General features: G+C 43.5%; 1 protein-coding gene across 6 annotated transcripts in view; it reads right to left on the reverse strand.

The window, feature by feature from the left end:
• Nucleotides 1-1583: 1583 nt before the first annotated feature.
• The window catches only part of TASL (TLR adaptor interacting with endolysosomal SLC15A4), a 70073-nt gene continuing 48111 nt past the window's right edge, over nt 1584-23545 (reverse strand). For 2 of the 6 annotated variants that reach the window (XR_005585426.1, XR_005585427.1), the window contains 2 exons: nt 3757-3818; nt 1584-1985 (listed from right to left, as the gene is read on the reverse strand). The gene's annotated coding sequence lies outside the window, so the exon portion shown is untranslated. Of the gene's footprint in view, nt 1986-3756; nt 3819-4296; nt 4544-9053; nt 9382-23545 lie in introns of those variants that run through there. The other 4 variants (XR_005585423.1, XR_005585422.1, XR_005585420.1 and 1 more) reach the window with 4 other exon arrangements.

The following is a 23545-nucleotide window of genomic DNA, read 5'->3' on the forward strand; positions in this document are numbered from 1 at the left end:
ATGTTTTGAATTTCCCTTTTCAAAATCACTGCAAGATATTCAACAACATGTAGTGTGCTCTGCTTTATTTTCTTAAGGCTAAATCAGAGCCATGAGGACGGGGGTTCAAAAGGATCCAGAAGTAGAAGCCCTGGGCCCATAAAGGCCCTTTTTAAAAAAAAATAAATAAAAATAAATAAACCTTCTTGCTTTTTCTTCCATTGTGGGGCCCCAGCCGTCTCTGTTTGTGCCTCAGATGGACCATTCAGGGTCCCATTTACTGCACTGAATTGTGTATTTGGGGCCCCGATTAGTGCCCCATATGGTGTACTCTGGGCTGCATTTATTGTCCCAAGTATACCATTAGGGGCTCCATTTAATGCTTTGTAGAGTTTATTAATATCCACAGCACAACAAGAGAGGGTATTAGAGAGATTATTTTAGAGAAACTGAAAAAAATACAGTTTAGATATTGCAGACAGCAGGGAACAAAACCATGGAACTGAACATGCTGTAGCATGCAAAGATGTTCAAATTCAGAATCACCCGGTAAATCAATACATGTCTTTCATCCATGTCCTGCCCACTCACTGACTCTCGTTGGAGAAGCTTCTGCAGTGGTGGTTCCCCAAGTTGTTCCAGTTTCTGGAATTGTTCAGAGATTGTATTCCTGGTTTTTCACTTCTACTGGTCATTGAAAATTCATAAGACCATTACATTAGAATGCCAAAGCATAACAAGATGGTCAGCAAAGATGGTGGTAATCCACCCACAACAGAACTGGGTTGAGATTGAGGTTTATGCTGGAACTAGGGTGACCAGAACACCCAGTCAAAAAGGGACCTGGCGGCTCCAGTCAGCACCGCCGACCAGGCCATTAAAAGTCCAGTCAGCGGTGCTGTGGAGCTAAGACAGTTTAGTCCCTACATATCCTGGCTCCGCACTGCGCCCCAGGAGCAGCCAGCAGGTCCAGCTCTTAGGTGGGGGGCCACAGGGCTCTGCGCACTGTCCCCGCCCGGAGCACCAACTCCGCACTCCAATTGGCTGGGAACTGTGGCCAATAGGAGCTGCAGGGGGCGGTGCCTGCAGGCGGGAGCTCCTTGCAGAGTCACCTGCTGCACCTCCGCCTAGGACTCAAGAGCCAGACCTGCTGGCCTCTTCCTGGGTGCAGTGTGGAATCAGGACAAGTAAGAAGCCTGCCTTAGTCCCCCTGCTGCACCGCTACTGGGAGCCGCCAGAGGTAAGCCCACACTCCAACCCCAAGCTGCAACCTCCAACCTTAAGCTCCCCACAACCCGGAGCCCCCTCCTGCACCCCAAGCCCCTCAACCCCAGCCCCACCCCAAAGCCTGCATCCCCAGATGGAGCCCTCACCCCCCCTGCACTCCAACCCCCTACCCCAGCCCAGAGCCCCCTCCCACACCCTGAATCCCTCTGCCCCACCCCAGAGTCTGGAGCCCCCTCCTGCACTCCAAACCCCTCATCCCCAGCCCCACCCCAGAGCCTGCATCCCCAGAGAGAGTCCTCACTCACTCCCTCCCAAACCCCAACCCCCTGCCCCAGCCCAGTGAAAGAGAATGAGGGTGGAGGAGAGCAAGCCACCGCGTGAGGGGGAATGTAGTGAGCGGGGGGCAGGGCCTCGGAGAAGGGGTGGGGAAGGGAGCATGGCCTCAGGGAAGGGGCGGGGCTAGAGTGTTTTGTGCAAATAGAAAATTGGCAACCCTAGTTGGAACTTAAGTTGGAAACTGATAGCTTGCAAACAAACATTTCTGAATTTTCGTTTCTTGTTTTTCTAAGACAGTGTACCATATTGTATACAAAAAATGAACATTGTGAGCAAAACATTGTACAGTCTGGACTTGACAATCAAAGAGCTCATGGTTTACTTGGAGGCCTTCAAGAAATTTGATTGGAATTATGGTCGTCAGGGTTCATTGTATATAAGAAAGCAGCTTCTTCATGGGCTGGAACATTAGGGATGACCACACAGTTCAAAAAGAGAATATCCTGAAGGAGGAAAGAATTAATAGGTGAACTTGCAACAGACAAAGAGTTATCAATCCCCCCCCAAATTTTGAATATGAGGTTTTCAACCCAATCTTAGATACAATATTAACACAAGCACCTGATAAGATATGTAAGTGCAATGGAGTCAGGGAAAGGTTTGCTATTTTGATGGGCAGAGAAACTGAAAACTCAGCAGCAAAGACCTGAAGAGCCACACTCACATCTTAGGAAGCAGCTTCATTGAGGATTTAAACTCCTGATAGTTTTGAGAACAAAACTGAGCTCTTCACCAGTTTTTGAAAGCAAATCTTAAAGGGGGACATGCAAATAAAGGCGCCTATTGATCTTCTTAGCTACATTCACAAAAGGTCTTTAGAATTGAGTCTTCCTAACTGTGTATTTTTTGCTGTCTTTGTGTAACTATGGCTGCTAATGCAAGGCATTTCAGCAAGCTAAAATTAATCAAGACCTACCTAAGAACATCTATGGGGCAGGAAAGTTTAGCAAACTGGCAGTTATCGCTATAGGGAACTTAGGAGCAAGGTAAATAGATGGGCATGAGCAGGGGCGGCTCAAGGCATTTTGCCGCCCCAAGCACGGCAGGCAGGCTGCCTTCGGCGGCTTGCCTGTGGGAGGTCCCCGGTCTCACGAATTCGGTGGCAGCCTGCGGGAGGTCCGCCAAAGCCGCGGGACCAGCGGACCCTCTGCAGGCATGCTGCCGAAGGCAACCTGCCTGCCGCCCTCGCGGCGACCGGCAGAGCGCCCCCCGCGGCTTGCCGCCCCAAACACGCGCTTGGATTGCTGGTGCCTTGAGCCGCCCGTGGACATGAGCTAATTAATGAGATTGCTTCAGAGAAGGCTAGGAAAGTCCATTTGTAAAAGTACCTTGTGGTGAATGCTGGGGGTGTTTTGTGGTCGGGGACAGATTTTAGTCTTTGAACTGGGCCTGGAAGACCCTTGGCACATCACTGGGCTAAACTGTGGCTTTGCAAAAAGCCTTAAGGGGCAGCGTGTTGCATGCACTGCTCCAGGAGCAGATCTGAAACCATATTGTGACTCCAGGTGTCATAATATGGTCCCTGATTCCCACTTTGTCCTCAGGGGAGCAGGGTGGGAGGGAAGGAGCAATCTGCACCAGCTATATGCCTACTTACGTGTACATCTGTGCTGGCTGGTACATTGTAGAGGTGGGGACTAAATCAAGGCTCCATCCATCACTGCCCCTGCTCCTGTCTGCCCAATTTTCCCACTCGCTTGTGTGTATGGGAAGATTAGCAACACTTGCAGAGGCTGTCCTCCCATGATAATAGGTAGCCCATGCAGGAGAATAAGAGGGGGAAACTCACACCATATTACTGCAGAGGTGCATGGGATGAGTGACAAGCTTGCCCTTCACAATTTCAAATTAATCATCAATTTTACTATTTCATATCTCAAAACTACCTCTGGTTAATTGATATCCATCACATAATGAATCTGAACATTGAGGTTTATTCATACGATATACTGTCTGACAATTAATTTTTGGGATCTGAGAGAAAATATACATTTTCTTTCTTGCTGTATTTCTTGCTTTCTCTCCCTTCATCACTTAACCCTGTAACTGTAGCATGGGTTTGTAAAGCATTCAGGGCTAAAGTTTATTAAAGGCACTATACAAAAAAGTATACAATTTTTAATAAATAAGAATGTAAAATTTATTATTTGGGGTCCTGACCTTTCCCTGAAGAAACAAAAATCTCAGGGGAAACAAATGCCATTTTAATCTTACCATTTTCCAGCTGCTAGAAACAGTCATGTTGTGGTGCATTGCATATTTCAGTAGGGGATTTTCTATAATTAAGGGAATGAAAAATAAATGAAATTGGCAGCATCCATTTTACTTTTAGATGAGAAAAGAAGGGGAAATGTACCAGATATAACTAACTGGGAGGGGGGCAAATGTTACAACCAAAATTTGCCTCTCGTTCATTATCTTTGAAAGTGGCCATAGTGAGAAAGGTGCAATATTAAAGGGGGAGCTGCTGGGTGCTCATCTCTTTTGAAAAATCAAGCCATTTTTAGGTGCCTAAATATGGATTTAGGAACCTAACTTTAGGTACCCATTTTTAAATTGTTGACCAGGTATCTTACATTATTTCTGAAAATCAAGCTGCTTATTTAGGTGCCTAAATATGGCCTTATGAGTCTAAATCTAGGCATCTATTTTGAAAATCTTGGCAATCTTGCTAATACAAAGATGTGCTGACTACAAAGCTTCTTTATTATTATTTTATTTCTTTATTCTCTATATAAGCAGTCTCACTTATATCCTTCCCATGCCAATGTGGGTGCAAAGGGCAGGAACCACTCTCACCCATTCCTCTGCTGCTTCCATTTGCCATATGGGGTTGAGATCAACTATTCTGCCCTTCCTGCTAAGCATTCTTCATAAGGCTTCTCTTGGGTGCCTTCATTTTCTCACACCAGTTGATTTCCACTTGACAGTTTCATGGGGGAGTTTGGGTGTTGCCATTCGGAGTACATGGCCCAAATATGTCCAGCATTTCCTTCTGATTCTGGCGGAAACATAATAATGGTTTGTGATTTCTCAGTTCTCTGCATTGATGATGAAGTCTTTCCAACCAATGCCCAGAATCTTTCCCAGGCACTTATTTTCAAAGGTGTCTAGTTTTCTCTCCATTTTTTAGTAGCTCTCCAGTTCTCACAGCCAGGTGTTAGCATCAAGATTATTTTTAACTGAAAATTCTCAGTTTTGCTCTGGACTGTATATCTCTTGATTTCTGTACATTGCTGAGTTTAGTGAATGCCTTTCCTATCCTTGGTGTCACTTCCTTTTTGAGGTCTCCAGTGGATAATATGGTGTTGCACGGGTAGATGAACTGTTTTACTATCTTGAATTTTTGCTTTCTAATGTGATGTTATTGCTTGACATCTGGTTTTCAAAGAAGTCTGTTGTAGCATAAGTAATTCTGAGCCCCACTTGGCCTGCTTTTTTTTTTTTCTGCCAAGTTGCTTGTTTTTGTAACTTTGTGAGGTCTTCTGGCATTTGCCCATGCTATACCTGTGTTTGTGTTGTTAAAACACTTCTTCATTATCCTGTCTAGGGCAATGCCAAACAACAAGGGAGATAAAATGAAGCCCTGTTTCACACCGGTGTCTTCATTGAATCACTCTGTTGTCTGATTGTTCACCCTCACAAAGGTATATATTCATCTCTTCCTAAAGCAGAAACTGTTTGTCATGGGGAGGAAAGTCACTGATATATAGTAGGTGTAAAATGTGAATGTTGCCTCCATTGTTATGCAAATAAGTATTAAAGACTCATGAAGACATTCTGCCATATAAAAAATGGCAACAACAGAATTAAAAATTTTCATTCCCACTATACTCATTATCACTATTAAGATTTTAATAGCATTTAGGCACCTAATTACCATTTGTGTCTTTCAAAACCTTCCAAGATATTAACCTAAATTCTCCTTATCTGTTCTTTTAATCTGCCAGTTGGATGAGCAACATTTCGTAAACCCTTCAGAAATCACATTTCTGGAGTTGAGTTTCAAACCAAGACACAGCTGGTTGACAGACAGCAAATGAAAAGAATGGCTTTCTTGGGATCAAATATCCTTTATTTGTTATGGTGGATTGTTTTAATATATGACCGCTACAAATTCAGTACTAGTTAATTATTCTATACCTACCATTTCTTCTATCTAGAAGGAGCTCATTCCTACTCATAAAATGAGAAAGTCCTTCTGTTTTAATTTATACCACTATTTCCTTCTGTTGACTATTTGAGCAATGGGCTGGTGAGGCACGAGCATTCTACTCTGCAGTGGTTTTGAGGCTGAGACAAGAAAAAGTGTGACTGTGATTCTTTCTCCCTCTGTTTCTTAGGGTTTCCAACTTTCTAACTGCAGAAAACAGAACACACTTGCCCCCCATCCTCCCTGCCCCACGTGCCCCCCCCCAGCCATGGCCCCTTCTCTGAGGCCCCGCCCCCACTCACTACATCCCCCCTGCCTCCATCACTCACTCTCCATCCCTCTCGCTCACTAGCTCATTTTCACCAGTCTGGGGCAGGGGTTGGGGTGTGGGATGGGGCTCCAGGCTGCAGGGGGGCTTGGGCCAAGGAATTCGGAGCTCAGTGCTGGGGCAGGGGGTTGGGGTGTGGGGAGGGTATGAGGGCTCCGACTGGAGGTACAGGCTCGGGGGGGTTGGGGATGAGGGGTTTGGGGTGCAGGAGTGGGCTGTAGGCTGGGGGATGGGGAAGAGGAGTTTGGAGTTTGGGAGGGGGCTTCGGGCTGGGGCAGGGGGTTGGGTGTGGGGGGGGGATACAGGCTCTGGGCTGGGGATGCAGGTTCTGGGCTGGGACACAAAGTTGGGATGTAGGAGAGGATGAGAGCTCCAGCTGGGGTTATGGGCTCAGGGGTAGGGACAGGGATGAGGAGCTTGGAGTACAGGACCTAGGGGTTACAGTGGACGAGAAGCTGGATATGAGTCAACAGTGTGCCCTTGTTGGCAAGAAGGCTAATGGCATTTTGGGCTATATAAGTTGGGCATTGCCAGCAGATTAAGGGACATGATCATTCCCCTCTATTCGACATTGGTGAGGCCTCATCTTGAGTACTGTGTCCAGTTTTGAGCCCCACAATACAAGAAGTATGTGGAAAAATTGGAAAGAGTCCAGTGGAGGGCAACAAAAATGATTAAGGGGCTGGAGCACATGACTTATGAGGAGAGGCTGAGGGAACTGGGATTGTTTAGTCTGCAGAAGAGAAGAATGAGGGGGGATTGGATAGCTGCTCTCAACTACGTGAAAGGGGGTTCCAAAGAGGATGGATCTAGACTGTTCTCAGTGGTACCAGATGACAGAACAAGGAGGAATGGTCTCAAGTTGCAGTGGGGGAGGTTTAGGTTGGATATTAGGAAAAACTTTTTCACTAGGAGGGTGGTGAAGCACTGGAATGGGTTACCTAGGGAGGTGGTGGAATCTCTTTCCTTAAAGGTTTTTAAGGTCAGGCTTGACAAAGCCCTGGCTGGGATGATTTAGTTGGGGATTGGTCCTGCTTTGAGCAGGGGGTTGGACTAGATGACCTCCTGAGGTCCCTTCCAACCCTGATATTCTATGATTCTATGATACAGGAGGGGGCTCTGGGCTGGGGCTAAGGGGTTTGGAGTGTGGGAGGGGGTTCAGAGTTGGGGCAGCGGGTTAGGGTGTGGGAGGGGGTTCACGGTGCGGTCTCTGGGCCACACTGACCTCATGCGGCTCCAGAGAAGCGGCAGCATGCTCTCCAGCTCCTAGGCAGAGGAACGGCCAGGGGGTTCTGCGCACTGCACCTGTCCACAGGCACTGCCCCCGTAGCTCCCATTGGCCATGGTACCCAGCCAATGGGAGCTGCAGAGCCGGTGCTAGAGCGGTGCCTGAGGGCGGTGGGGGGCAATGCCCAGAGCCCCCTTGACCGCCTCTCCACCTAGGAGCTAGAGGGATGTGTTGGCCACTTCCCCGGAGCCAGGAATGGAGCCTGCCTGCTCCACTGTGGTCAACCAGACTTTTAGTGGCCCAGTCAGCTGTACTGACCAGAGGCGCCAGGGTCCCTTTTTGACCAGGCTTTCCAGTTGAAAACTGAATTCCTGGCAACCCTATTGTTTCTCCACAGCCTAGTGGAAGCATGACTTACTATGAAAGGGATGTTCTGTAGTTAGCTTGATGGGATTGTCACCAGTCACAGCCTTTTAAGCTCATGACAGTGACACGAATGTTTCATTGTACACACCTTTCAACGGAGACTTTCTTGGAGATTGTAAAATCTTCCAAGCCCCTTGCACAGTAATGTGTAATTGAAATTTTATATATTTTTTTTAAATAAGCAATTTTGTACAATTACTAAACCTTCCAGTTACTGCAGTTGTGAGGCTCTGCATTCAAAATGTGCAGCACAATGGCTATAACTTTATTTTGGTAATTAATGTATTACATGATGTGTAAAGAATTAAGCACACCATTCTCGTTAGCAATAGAGCAGGAATGCCTAATTCCTTCTAACAGAGGATTAATTATCAAAAGGGGAATTACATGCATAAATTCCCGCACACTGTGATAAAAATAGACCCTTTTATCTCTAAAATGCTGAGGCACCATCATATTGTATCTTGTCAAACCATCATTTAAAATTTGTAGCTGCTATTCCCTTTTCCTTTGTTGCTCCAATAAACTGTCTCGTTTTATTAAAACATTTTTGTTAGAGAAGTTTATCATCTTTCCAGCTGAGATAGTTTTTGAAGATTTATAAGTAACTCTTTAATAGGGAGGGATAACGTCTGTTTCCTAAGGCAAAGGACTTGATTTTTTTAAACTCTTACATTCAATGAGGAGAGAGTTTGAATGTCATGCACACATCCAAACTCTGCACAGCTTTTCCCTTCTCATTCTCTAGTTGTCTTACTGCAGCTGCACAGCTCTTGCCTTTCTTGGTATCAAACTATGCTTCCAGCTGTCACTTGTTGACTTGGAGACTGGGTTGCTCTCTTGTCCTCTGATTATCCAGCTGCAATTGAGAATTACCACTAGAGCAATATGGTTTCCCATTAGGTCTATTATGAGAGAGAGACTTACATGGGTGCATTGCATAAGACTCTTCTCTTAATCGGACTCTCAGTATGATCAATGCTTTTATGAAGAAGCAAGCAATGACTTTTCAGAGAACCAAATAAACCTATTATGGCCCCAATCTAACAAAGCACTTAAGCACATACCTAAAGTTCAGTGATTGCTGAATCGATGCCTATAATCTCCATTCCAGCACACCTGGGTAATTCCTTGATGTGAAGTTTTAGATAAAGGAGCAAGGAGTCTTTCTTTAAGTGAATATTACACAATTGCCAGTTTGGTTTATTTGAGTTTATTATAGGCAGATAGTCTAGATAGGTGTTTTAAAGCAGTTGTAGCGTGTACTCCAAAATCTTTTGGACTATGGAATTTTCATGCACAAAAGATACAACAATGCACAGATCATATAGAAAACAAACAACATCCTAAATGCAATACCCCTCACTATAGCTCACCCTTCCTTTGGGAGACCATCTGTGTTCAGGCAGACAGAGCTCATCCCCACCCGGCTCTTGCAGGGGTTTCCCTGTGCTTGAGCTGGTGAAAATGGCTGAAAACCCCTCCACTTTATGATCTTCCATCCCTCTGTCAGGAGACTCCTGGATCAGTTTCCCCAGGTGAATCCAAACCTCTGCCAAGAGGCTTCATTGTCAGGCAATCCCCTCCCCTCACTAAACAGTTCTAAAGAATTCTATAGCTGGGATGTAAAGCTTTATTACACTCTAGAGCAGTAGTTCTCTGTTATATGTGCTTCAGGCTGCATCCACACAATATATATACTAACTGAATGGCCCTGAGGATGTCATATGGGCTGCAGCTGTGTGCTGATTTGGCTCTAGAGCAGCAGTTCTCAAACTTTAGTAACCTGAGGACCCCCATTTTGGTTTAAAATTTTGTCGCACACCCCCAAGCTCCCTGCTCAACCCCAGGCCCTGTCCCCACTCCACCCCTTCCCCCAAGGCCCCCCCACCTCACCTCTTCCCACCCCCGCTGCACCCCTACTCCTCCTCTTCCCTGCCTCTTTCCATCCCCTCCCCTGAGCACCCTTTCCTCCCCCTCCCTCCCAGCACCTCCTGCATGTTCCCCAGCATGCAGGGGGCATTGGGAGGGAGGGGAAGGAGTTGATCAGTAGGGCCCCCAGACTCCCTGGAGTACCCTTGCGGACCCCAGTTTGAGAAATGCGGCTCTAGAGAATGGCTTAAAATGATATGGGAAGGATATTCCTCTTCATTAAATTATCTTACTTCTTTTGACCTGAGTGGCTACCCCAAAAATTGAGGTCTAGTGGGTTGTTACAGTTAGGAGAAGAAAATGGTCATAGTCAGGTATTTCTCTTATGCAGTTTTGTTTATTTATAGAGAACATATGAAGTCCTGTGCCTCTAAACACAGAAATAATCAAATAGCAAGAAACAGCTTTGGCTCACAACACCAAAAACACTCTTTTCAGCCTGTACCCTCAGTCCAAAAATGTTTCCCCAAACTTCTTCCAGTGTCATACCCTGTACTTTCCAGTGCTCCTTCAGGATGTCTGTGTGGCGTTCTGGTCTTCTGTCTTCCCTAATTTATCCTCCCTCCTCTCTCCCCCACCCTGCCAAAAAAAAAAAAATAGCCAGAAAAATCACTTCTGCCCACCTAGTCCAAAACTCCTGGGTGGGTTCACTCATTCCTTTTGTCACAGTTACATTGATTGGTGTAAACACACTCTTTATCTCAATGAGGATTTAACTCAACCTATAACAAGGTTTCACCCCACTCATAACAATTCTATAGCTTTTAAGAGTAATTTCTATAAAACATTTTGGTGTCATCTTTATTTAATACTGTCTCAGGACTCTTTCCCCCTACCCACCTTTTCCAGCTTTTCTCCCTTTTTTCAGCTAAAGGTGATGAGTGCATGGGGATGATGGCCTACCTGACACTAGTTCTCTCATATTGTTTTCTCCTGTACTTGCAAGTCCTTTGTGATATGAGGAGACTGTTATTTGTTCAAGGTGAACCTCTGAATGAATTTGTGTCCTTGTTTAATAGGTTACATTTGATGAGTTAATTAACATCCTAATGAATTTCAGATGAAACAACACAAATTTATTTTTAGCCTTGACTAGAGGTGTTAATTGGTAACAACAGACTGGGAGAGCATTTTAGAATTGCTTTGCATATTTTTACTTAATCACCAAAATATCTGTATCTTTTTTGGGGTCAGGGCTAATTCTGCGAGGGGTTGAACACTCCTGGAAGATGCTACACAGCATCATATACCATAGAAGTCAATAGGAGCTGAGGGTGCTTAGTACCTCCCAGGGACCTTTATCGATTTGCAGTATTGGACCTCTACACAGTAACTTTCTAAAGCCTCTCCACTGTGCATATGCTAGTCTTGCTATGTTGTACAGTCTTCCATAGCTGATTTGACATCATATCACCAGAACATTGCCGAACAGATGAAATGTTCACTAAATATATAGGAATGGAGGCTTCCATTTCAATGTGATTGAATTTTCTATTAGCAGTGATATTAGTAGCTCCAACTATGCTACAGCAGCAGCCACTTTTTAAAAAGTGGGCTCAGCAAGAACATTTGTGCTACCTGAGTATATGGGACATAACTTCCTTCGGCACTGGAGATACAGCTGTACTTGGAAGCCATTTTTTAAAATAGCTATTCTTTTGTACTGTAGAAAGAGTCAGACTCCTATCTCTCATTTTCTCTCCTAATTAATATTTAGTCATTTCATATTTCTACACCACTCAAATAAAGCCTTGTCATTTTCCTAGAAAACACTGGGGGATGGGTAGAGTAGCAGAGATTCCCTTTTCCCCCTCACAACAGCCAGTCAACCATGCTATGCCATTTAGGACCACATTCTGAGCTTGCTTACACTAAAGCTATGTTTACACTATGGACCTTACAGTAGCACTGCCATTGTAAGGTCTCCTGTGTAGCCGCTCTATGCCGAGGGAAGAAAGCTCTCCCACTGGCATCATTAAACCACCGCCAACAAGCAGCGGTAGCTATGTCGGTGGGAGAGCATCTCCCACCAACATAGTACTGTCCACACTGGCACTTTGTTGGTGAAACTTACGTCAATCAGGGGGCGTGTTTTCTTCACACCCCTGATGGTGACCAACAAAAGTGCTAGTGTAAAGCCTAATATAACTAGCGTATAACTCCACTGGGGAAAGTCAGTTGAATAGCTCTTGCCCTTGCTGTACATGAAAGGAATATGTTGCTGATGAGCCTCGTGACTGCCTCAAACTCCCTGCAAGATAATAATGCAAATGATTAGCTCAACTGATTTACTCATGTCAGCAGCTGTTGGAGAAAAGATAGCTGCAAGTTGCAAGGATCAGAGAGACAGTGTAGGAGAGGTAAAGGCAGGCTGTCTGTCAGACTGTGATATGATAACCTGCTGCGCTGTGAAGAAAATGGGCACTACATTTTATGTTTAAATAACAGGGGATATATACAGACTGCTTTCAAGAGGGAGGTCTGAGGGGGCTAAATACATTTTCTACTCTAAATCTCAGGCCTGATAATTAATTACATTAAGGCCTGAAGTGAGTGCAAATGTAATCTACATGTGCATAAAGGAGCCTAAAGTGAGTGTAAATGTAATCTACTTTGAAGCGTTAATGTAAATTACAATAAGGTTCATTATCTGAATTGATTGACATATGCAGGGATGAAAGAGAACTTTCAATCTCTTCTGACAGCAAGAGATTCCACGTTAATATGAACCTTATTTAGTATGCATTAAACAGTCACCACCAGAAGATAACAACTTTAAGGTAGGATACATTATTTGTGTAGATTACTTTAGTGATGGCTGTCCTACAGTCAGATATCTTTTAAAGTATTTATTATAGATATTCTTACATTATTGTTCTGTTAGGGTGATTCTCCAGCATATCACTTGATGTTGCTAATGATGCAAAGAGGTTAATAGCTACTGGGATATTTGCAAATCTTCCCATTAACCTCATGGGCTAGAATGGATTTTGTGTGAGACAAGAAGATCTAAGACCAAAACAAAAGTTACATACTGGTATGTAACAAATGGCAGAGAGAATTTAAAGATCAAAAGTTTACAAACTACTGTTGCAGATAGACACACCTGGGCTTTCTAGTATACATTCTGAAGAACCCAGATGAAGATTTCTCAGCAGTGTTCTACAATGTACATACTAAAAAGTATGAGCCAGATTGTGTTTGGTTTTGTATGAATCCACAGGGGAGGAAAAGGAGGCTTCCCTCACCCTTTTTCCCCCTCTTCATGGTCCAAAGTCAGGAATGCAATTACATCTTAAAACTAGCATTGACAGAAGTGTTAGCTCCCCAAAGTACATTTGGCAGGGCAAAGGAGGACCAATCGCAGAGTTGGCCCCACTTGGTGTGAGGAAATACGCTTCGGCATCCTGAAAAAGGGTGCAGCCAGGACTGCCCTGGCTTGCCATCCCACCAAGCACCAAGAATTGTGCCTGCCTCAAAAGATTTCCCCTTCTTATGATCAATGTTACCAATCTCGGTAGAGCCCTTCCAGCGTAATCTGACACACCAGACTAATGATTTTTTTTTTATTCTCAACAATGAAATGTCTAAGATTAAAATATTGGTAAAGTGGCAGGGCACGTATGATTATTAATTTGCTCATAAAACACTGTGCCCCCCTTTTTAATAATCTGATGAAATTGGGTTAGACATGCCTTTGGCCAAAGTTAATACCATCTGTTACTGTTTGGATATCATACATAGTTTCCCTTTGTAAAAAAAAGAGAAGATAGTCGTGAAAGATTATTAAGATTTTTAGATCGTTCTCCATATATTTAATGAATGATGGGTATAAAGCCTGTTCACTAGAAGTGGGAAGAATCTTATTTAAATATTAAAAAGGAATGTGTCTGAGTAAAGAATGAGGACTTTTATTATTGTTTATTATTTGTGTTCTGTGCTGTTTGGTATTTATTGTCAAACAGATAGACTTGAATATGTCATTGCATAGTGTCTCTGTCATAAGATCATTTTTGTAATGGTTAGTGTTGCAGTTTTGGGCACTAGTATGGCAATAACTTGTAAAATGCTCATACAGTTATTTATAAAGTGTCTGTCATGAACTCTAGATATTTGTACGTATATATTAAAAATGGGTGCCTACATTTGGGCTTCTACATACACTTTTAGGCACCTAAAAAGGTACCCTACATTTTCAAAAGTCCTAAGCACTAAGAAGCTCCTGTTGGGTTCCTGAAAATGGATTTAGGTGTTTAACTTGAGGCCCTATTTTTTTTTGTCTAGTTACAACAGTCTAATACTTTATTATTTTTCTGCCACAAAACTAACTGTATCTAATCTAGAGAGTCATGTCCTCCATTTTAACCTTTGGAGCTTGTAATAAACATAGTACTAAATCAAATGAATTATTTTCAGTTCTCTCAAAATGTGCTTGATATATCAGAAACAAGATTCTATGGGTGGGATTTTCAACAGCACTGAGTTCTGGTCTATCATTATGAAGTCAGTGGGAGTTTTGCCATAAACTTCAATGGAAGCAGACTTTGTCAATGCTGAGGGCTCTTGAAAATCCCGATGTTGCCAACTGTTACAATATTTTGCACTTTTTAAAGGGTTCTTGTGAATTTCTGGCTTTGGTTTCTCAAATTTTGTCGTTATCCAAAATGGCTAATGCTATTTCCCATTACGTACAGTCAATGGGGCTGAAGCCCTCAAGATAGCCACCATATTCTTTAATCTTTCTAGATTAGAGAGGTTGCCTTCAGTGAAGATGCAGGTACCCCCCCCCCATTGTTTCCAAGGGGACTGAAGCCAACCTGCACTCAGAAAAGATGCTGGCCAAATAATCACCATGGGAGTGCCAAGCAAGGAACAGGGGAATATCTGAAGATGTCAGCAGTGGAACTGTGTGGGCAGCAGAAAGGAAGAATGTATTAGAATGGGAAGTGCAGGGGAAGGCTAGGAGCCAGAGGCAGACTGTGGGGACACAGGAGTGTGTGGGAGCTGGAGGCAAATTAAGCAGAACAGTGGAAGGTAGCATAGATGAATAGGAGAATGGGGTGGATAAAAGGCTGTGAAGGGAAAGGGAGGGAAATGTGGGAGGTGACTGAATGTGGAAGTGGGACAGGTGGGAGACTGAAGTCTCTGGGGGAGCAGGCAAGGAGAACATCAGTGTAGCATCTGTCACGCTATCCTGTCTAGGGAAGGAGGGATACAGAGAGGGATAGAATGATAGTTCCCCAGCTCGAGGGATGAGTGGAGGTAAGGAGCCGTAAGCAGGGAGATCTGCATTTATTCATGCATATTTAAGACTGAATTTTGATCCTGGGATAATCACCCACAAGTTGAAGGTAGGTGAAAAAATCAAAAACCAAACAAAATACAGTGCAACTCCTCTTCTTAAACTCTCATTATTTTTAAGTCTACCTTTAAGATGTTTGGATATTTGGGATTGGCAGTACTTAAATCCTGCACTGTGCTCCTCTGTTCAGCTCCTCTGTGCGGCTTCTCTCTACAACAGTGTAGAGGAGGGATTGGGGGATGGCCAGTAAATTCATTACAAGCAGATCCACAAGATTAAACCATCCATGCATCTGAGCTGCACAATGGAAGAAAGTGTTCTTTTCCCTTCCCACTGCAATACCTTTCTGATTAGATGCCCTGCACAAAGCTCTTAGAAGATGGCCAAGAGGGCAGCTTTGGATCCTAAGGGTATGTTTACACGGGGGGGGGGGGAGGGGGGGGAATCTCACAGCAATGAACCTCAGAGTCCAGATCTACTGACTGGGGCTAACACAAGGGCACTAAAAATAGGTATGTAGGGAGATGTTCAGGCTGGGGCTGGAATTTGGGCTCGGAAACCCAGCCCTTACCCTGAACTTCAGAGTTCAAGCTCCAGCTTCAGCCTAAATGTCGATACACCTAGTTTTAGCACTGTGGAACAAGCTTAAGTCTGTAAACCTGGGCTCTGCCATGGGGATATTTTGCCATGTAGACTTACTTTGAGATACCAAAGCCATTCTTGGTAAGTCCCAAACTCTGTTTATATCTTTAAGTTCAAGCAAACATGAAAAATCTTCCAAACCTACTTACATGAATCTCAGTTATGTCATATATTTTTATAATATGTAACAAAGCAAAAGGGAAATAATGTATTTTTTATCTTTCTATTTATAGGCATAGACTTTTATGATTAACTCCTTCAATAGGAGCAAGTATGTCAGAGACCTGTGTGTAACAATCTTTAGTGTTTATGAGGAATTAATTGAAGGAGGATTTCTGTTGTCAAATGAGTCAAGTGGATTTGCTTTTAATTCAGAATTTTCTGAAGTTTATGTAGTGTGATGTTGCTGCACTCAACAGTGTGTATTAAGCAGTGAAAAGTTCTGAAGGTTAAAACATCACTAAGATACATTGTGAGTCATAAGGCTGAGGGATCAGAGATTTCAGTCACCAGAGCAATGTAGTCATCTCCCAGAAATGCACTCTGGAGTGACTTATTATTATTGTATAAATATAATGCTACTGTAACTGAGTTCAGATTTCGCAGACTCTTTATTGCTGACATTAAGCACAGGCAAAGCAAGCAGCTTACTGCAGTCCTACAACTCTGTCCTTATCTCTGTACTTTAGAGTCATGCCTAGCTATGGTGCTATATAAAGGTTTTCTTTGGCAACAGATCTAGGGTTGCCAGGTGTGTGGTTTTTGACCGGAAAGTCTGGTTGAAAAGGGGACCTGGCACTGTTCAGTCAGCAGTGTTAACGAAGTCCAGTTACTTGCAGTAACTGGCCTCTGCCACTGGGGGGTGGGAAGAGCAGCAGCTGCTGCTGGAGCCTGGAGGCACACTCAGGAATGGCTCTGGCAGAGAGAGATACTGGTGGCTCCCCCGTCCTGCCCCAAGGGTGGCTCTCCCTCCCCCGCCCTGCCCCACTCACCTCCACCTCCAGAGCCCTGCTCAGCTGGCAGAGGGTGCGAGGTGGAGAGAGCAACAAGTGATGGTGGGAGGTGGAGAAGAACAACAAGGGTCGGGGCCTCAGAGGAAGGGGTGGAACAAGGCGTGGGGATTTGGGAGGAAGAGGCGGAGCAGGAAGCGGGGGAGGGTCCAGCACTCAGTGTCTGGTTTTAACAAATTAGAAAGTTGGCCACCCTAAACAGAACTGGTGAGAGAGGCGGTTTGTGGCTTGATCTTACCCCAGAACCTAAACTTCTGACCTAACAAATAAAGACATCCTTGCTTTAGTTGATACAGTTTAACAGCCCCATACTGAATTCACATTATTTAGACCACAATTCACTATTTAATTACTGTTTAGGAGGAGTAAGAATAGCTAAAAAATATGGGCCTGACTGTGCTAATGCTTTTTAAAGGATCTGAGCATTCTCAGTGTAAACTAGAGATCTCCAGAAACTCGAGCAAACCCCTTTGAGCTGATTATTCTTGCAATTATTAATTGCTGTGCCTTCTTTCCCTTCAGACTGCCTCCTGAGTGCTTTACTAAGGCCTTGTCTACACTACCAAGTTTTGTCACCAAAAACTGCCTTTTGTCAACCAAACAGTGCATGCGTAAACACTACAATGCAACTTTTGTCGGAAAAGATGCCCGGTTTTGGTAACTAAATACATCCACCTTGATGAGAGACTTACATCTTTTTCCTCTACATTTTTCTTGACAAAGTACCAGTGTAGACACCACGCTTGATTTCATCACTTTAATTAGCCTCCAGGAGGTGTCCCACAATGCCCATTGTGACCACTCTTGTCAGCGGTTTGAACTCCACTGCCCTGCAGCCAGGTATGCGTCCATCCGCTCCTCCTCCGTAGATGCCCCAGGAATTTTTGAAGTTCCATTTCCTGCTGGTTCAGTGTGGATAGGTCTCATCACATCATCCCAGGTGACCATGGCAGCTTGTTGCAGCAAACGCTCTCCTGCTTGGACCACTGTAGAGCTGCTGGATCTGCTCAGTATAGGGAGAGAGGAGGCTGTGCAGTCCCAACTGCACTTAAGCTGTAGGAATTTTGATACCTACAGGCACATTTCTTGATGCTTGTGCCACAAGCATGGAGTAGATGTATCCTCGCTTCCCTGCTTACCCTCAGCAGTGAGAGGTCTGTTAGAATGACTCCCACCTGTGGAAAAGTGCAGGAGAATTTTAGAATTTTTTCCATAGAAGGCTGCACCACAACCCTTGCAGAGAATGAGTGCTCTTTTCCCCTTCTTTTAATGGTGAATCATCTTTAATTTTTTCTACAAATTGAGATTGCAGGCACTGCCAGTACATGCACAGGCATTGTAATCATTGTCTTGCAGGAATATAAGGCCCAAAACGACACCATTGCATCCTAGGAAAACTAACACTGGTTACAGAGCTATACATTACTGGTACTCATTGTCAAAGTACTGCCTCAAAGCCTCCCTGATTCAAATGGTCCCCCTCTGGGCTCCTCTGACAGCCCTGATATCTGGCTGCTCAAAATCAGCAGCCAAGAGGTCTGCCTCAGCACTCCATCCCTGAGCAAACCTTTCATCCTTAGTGTCACAGAGATTATGCAACATACAGCACACAGCTATGACCATTGGAATATAATCCTCGTTAAAGTCTAGCCTGCCATAAAGGCATCGCCAGCACATCTTTAATCTATCAAAGGCATATTCAACTGTCATATGGCACTTACTCAGCCTGTTCTTGAACCTCTCCTTACTGCTGTCCAGCTGTCCTGCTTAAGGTTTCATGAGTCACAGCTGTAAGGGGTATGATGGGTCTTCCAGGATTGCTATGGGCATTTCAAAATCCCCTACAGTAATCTTCGGGTTTGGAAAGAAAGTTCCCGCTTGCAGCTTTCTGTACAGGCTGGTGTTCCTGAAGATGTGTGCATCATGCACCTTCCTGCACCACCCCACGTTGATGTCAGTGAAACATCCTCAGTGATCCACAAGCGCCTGCAACACCGTGGAGAAGTACCCCTTCCTATTGATGTACTCTGTTACAAGGTGGTCTGGTGCCAAAATTGGAATGCATGCACTGTCTATCACCTCTCCACAGTGAGAGAACCCCATTTCTGAAAAGCCGTCCACTATTTAATGCATATTTCCCAAAGTCATGGTTCTTCGTAGCAGGATACGATTTATTGCTCTGCACACTTGCATTAATGCAGCCCCAACAGTCGATTTCCCCACTCCATATTGATTCGCGACCGACCAGTAGCAGTCTGAAGTTGACAGCTTCCACACAGTGATTGCCACATGTTTCTCTACTGAGAGGGCAGATCTCATTCTGGTGTCCTTGCACCGCAGGTCTTGAGCGAGCTGTGCACACAGTTCCAGGAAGGTGTCTTTCTGCATCCAAAAGTTCTATAGCCACTGCTCTTCATCCCACATCTGCATGATGTTATGATCCCACCATTCAGTGCATGTTTCCCAAGCCCCAGAGCGATGGTCTGCCATATGAGCTGCTCTGTGAATGCCAATCTAAAGTTGCTCCTACCCATGTCACTCAGAATGTCGGGTGCCTGCAAGTCTTCTTCAGTTAGGAACTTGACGATTAACTGCACCGCCATCCGTGATGTCTTCATAACAGTTAACAGAGCATAGGAGAGCAGTGCGGGGTCTATCCCTTCTCACAAAGATGTTGAGGTGCACAGGAGAGAATGGCCATTGCAAAAATGTTGCCAAAGAAGGCCGGAAGCCCATGGAGTGCTGGGACACAAAGCAATGCATCATGGGACATTTAGCCAGGTCCCAAGATGCACCGTGACCCGCTCCACCTTCCCACAACACCTACCAACAGGATTGGGGTGGGATAGGTACCCACAGTGCAATGCTCACACTGTTGACAATGGTGCCCCCAATGTGTATGTGATCTGCTGACAGACGGAGCAAGTGTGAACATGAAATTCCGATTTTTATTATGTCGTCTTCTGGGTGTTGATATCACTTTTGTCGACAAAAATTGGTAGTGTAGACACGGCCTAACCGTTACAGGAGGGAGAAAGGGAGAATAAGAATTGTGAATATCTGGGTCTGAATCTTGCAGTTTGGGAGCTTCAGCTAGGCAATATTCATATTAATTTACTAACTCATATTTTCTTTATAATAACAGTAAATAGGAAGCACAAAAATTAAAAGTCCATAAGTGTGTGCTTACTGGGAATTATGGATACTGACCAGCCTGTCAAGCTCTTTTTGTGTCAAGGTTTCTAACACCATTAGAAAATGTTTATTTCTAGGCAGCCAATAATTGTACTATCCTGTACTGTTTGTTTAAATAGATAAACAGAACAATCATATTCTGCTCCATATCTTAATGCATGACATAAATCATATTAACAACTGAACGATACTTTATTGGCAGTAAAATTAATATTAATTAATGTCTGAACAGTGCTTTGAACATGTAAATCACAACATAATTGCTAATTATTAGTACAAAGTAAACTTTAAGGTTTGGACCAGCTCCAAACATTAGTTCTTATTATTTTATTTTGGTTTGTTGTAAAGTTTATTGTACTCACTCACATAAATCCCGACTCCAAACTATAATCCAAAAAATGCCAGTAAATGAGAAAGTCAGAAGTAATATAAGAAAAAATTATTAAGGAAAATACAGTTATTTCAAGTGGTGTAATCACCTGAGGTCCCCCCCAAATTACTATAGAAATCTAAGGTACAGTCTTGGATTCACTTCACATGAATTAACAGATCATGAGAGGATGTTCGTTTGTTTGTGACCAACATAGATTTTGAAGTTTTTTGAGTGAACCCAGTTATTCATCATGTAGTCATTCAGAGCTGACAAATCTATGGCTTTGTCTACACTACAGACCTTACAGCAGCACGCTAAACCACTGCAACTGCGCCGCTGTAAGGTCTGCCATGTAGCTGCTTTTGGGGGGAAGAGGTGGGGCAGGAGCAGGGCCTTGGTGGTTGGGCTACCAGTAATTAGAAAGGTGGCAACCCTACTGATGGAGCTGCTCAGGTGTAACGATGGTAGGAAATGCTAAGAAGAAAACAGAGTTTTAGACACAGCCTCTCCACGCAAAAGAATAAATGGACACAAATCAGACTTTAAGAATTGTAACATTCAAAAACCAGTAGGAGAGCACTTCAATCTCCCTGGACACTCAATAACAGACTTAAAAGTGGCCATTCTTCACCAAAAAATCTTCAAATACAGACTTCAATGAGAAACTGCAGAACTGGAATGAATTTGCAAACTGGACACCATCAAATTAGGCCTGAATAAAGACTGGGAGTGGATGGGTCACTTCCCTCTGCTGATACTCACATCTTCTTGTCAGCTGTTGGAAATGGGTAACGTCCCTCTTGATTGCATTGGCCTCATTAGCACTACAAAAGTAATCAACTGTTGAGAATAGGCCACTTCCACCTTAATTGAATTGGCCTCATTAGCACTGACTCCCCACTTGGTAAGGCAACTCCCATCTTTTCATGTGCTGTAATATATATACTGCTTACCGTATTTTTCACTCCATGCATCTGATGAAGTGGTCCATGAAAGCTTATGCCCAAAAAGATTTGTTAGTCTCTAGGGTGCCACAAGGACTCTTCTTTGTTTTTGCTGATACAGACTAACACAGCTACCACTGTGAAATCAATTCAATGGATGGCTCGTTCCCCATTCACAATTCAGATTTGAGATTAGTCAGCTACTCTAACTCCATTTAATATGGACCACATTGATTTAGCACAAAACAGTTGACCTCAGCTTCGGCTTCCCATCTTTTAGAGCTGTTGTTCCATTTTCCTTGAGATACCAAATAAGAAATATATTAAACCCTATGTGAGATTAGCTGCCTTGACACAGAATGTACAAATGAACATTAACATAAGACAATAGCAGCATCTTTGAGGTCAAAAATATCCATTATATGGATTTTTTTTTGTATTACAGCCTCATAACCCACTTGTTCAAATGTTATGAAATATAATGTTTCTCATTGTATTCTTTTATGAAGTCAGGAATCTTTCAATAAAAGAGCCTCATTCTAAAGCTGTTAGCACCCTATTATGTTATTGCCGATGGTACAGAAGGTTTCCATTCTGTGTTCTCCAGCTGCAAAAAGGGAATAATGTAGAATCGCAAGAGTTATTGTACTCACAGCACTGTACAAGCAAGATGTAATTGGAGCATTAAAATGAATGCTCCATATGGTGAAGGACAGTCTGTACGTTAGGATGTTAAGAACTGGTAACAGTGAGGATTACTTGAAAAAGACTAAAATTAAATGTGTATTTTTCTCTATTGTGCTGCATCTGGTTTCTGTCAGAATGAATCTTGTTGATCTTGGTTTCAAGGTTTCCATTCTGTGAGCTTTTAAACCAAGGTCAAGCAGTAGGCAGCACTGAGACCTTGAAGGTGTCATTGACTAGGAATATATAAGCTTTATAGCTACAACACTAATTATTTATCATTCATAGAAAGAAATATAGGTGGGCAAAATGTTATAGTTATACAGATTTTTCTATAGCTGTATACACGCCAGTATATCAATAGACAGCCGATAAAGATTATGTGAACATATGTGATCATACACACGTTTATATAAATACATGTGTATATATCGAGAGAAAGATGCATATATAAAACAACACAATGTGAAATTATAATATGTGCGTATCCCACTAGAGTTATAGGGCTCTGTCATACTCAGGCCCATTTACATTGCTCTGACTCATAAAATGGTCTTTGAGTCAATGGATTTCCTACACCCCTGGCTAAGAGGATTCCCCTGTGGCCTAGAGCTGACAAGGCAGCTTTAATCAAGCCCCTCAGCTTCCCAAGGGTAGGAGTTGTGTCTGGAACACTGAGGTGCTCTGCTTATCCCCTGCTTCCAAAGCCCCTAGGAAGTCACGAGAAGTGGAGCATCAGACCGTTCCTGAGACTGCTTTAACTTTCATGGGGAAGGAGGTGACTATGCCTCACATAAAATACCCCACAATAAAGGCAGCATTTTGCCCCACCTCCAGCCCTCCATTGCTGTGATGCGCATGGGAATAGAGATACTGAAATTGGGCTATTTGTGACATTGTAGCTGCATGAGTAATGAGACTTGAAGCAGCCTCCTGAGCTGATTTTGTTTCTGTTAATACAGTATGTGTTTGACATTGCAGCCTTCATATATTATGTCCAAGCTGAAGTATAATTACAAAAGAAAAACAACTTTAATAACATGTTTTATCAGAAATGGTTTCTGAGAGCTCCACAGGGAATGTGTCTAATCTAGGCGTTTTCTCGGCAGGCATTCTCTTTTTATGCACCAGCAATGTCTGCAGTGGAAATGAGATTTCTAGGCTGGTATTCCTAGCAGGGAGGGATCCAACCAAAACCAGGTTTCATTAGTCAGAAGGGAAATGGATTTATATGGGGTTTACAATACCGTCCAAACTGATCACTAATTTCATTAATGTCTTTCACTGGCCTTTAAGAGTAGCCATGTGATGTTTGAGGTGCTGTAAGTGGGTTGGAATTTTCTGAATAACACTTCCAACATTGTTGGCACATTGTTATGAATGTAAGGTCAGCGCACTCCTGTATCAGAATGTTAATACTTCAGATGAATTAGGTTTGTAAGGATTACCTTAGTTTTGGAGATCGTACGCCAGGCCTTTCTGTGGATTTGATTTAGTTCTGAACATCTCCTAAAGCATGTCTTGTTTCATGTTTTGTTTTGTCTGTCAATTAGAGCAAATGCATTCCCCTCTTTTGACAGCTTTAATATCATCCCACAGGCTAATAGTGGGTCAAGGTTGCTGCTTTCTGAAAAAGCCAGTGAGAGGTAATTCTATTTCTTGTCAGAAGGATCCATAATTATGTGGTATTGTCTCTTTCATTCCCTTTCTATGGGACTATCATTAGTGCTATCTCCTGCTCTCTCTAGTGAGCTCTTTCTCTCCCCTCAGCCCCTGTAGACCCCAC

The sequence above is a fragment of the Mauremys reevesii genome, linkage group 1, assembly GCF_016161935.1.
Source record: "Mauremys reevesii isolate NIE-2019 linkage group 1, ASM1616193v1, whole genome shotgun sequence".
Taxonomy (NCBI): domain Eukaryota; kingdom Metazoa; phylum Chordata; order Testudines; family Geoemydidae; genus Mauremys; species Mauremys reevesii.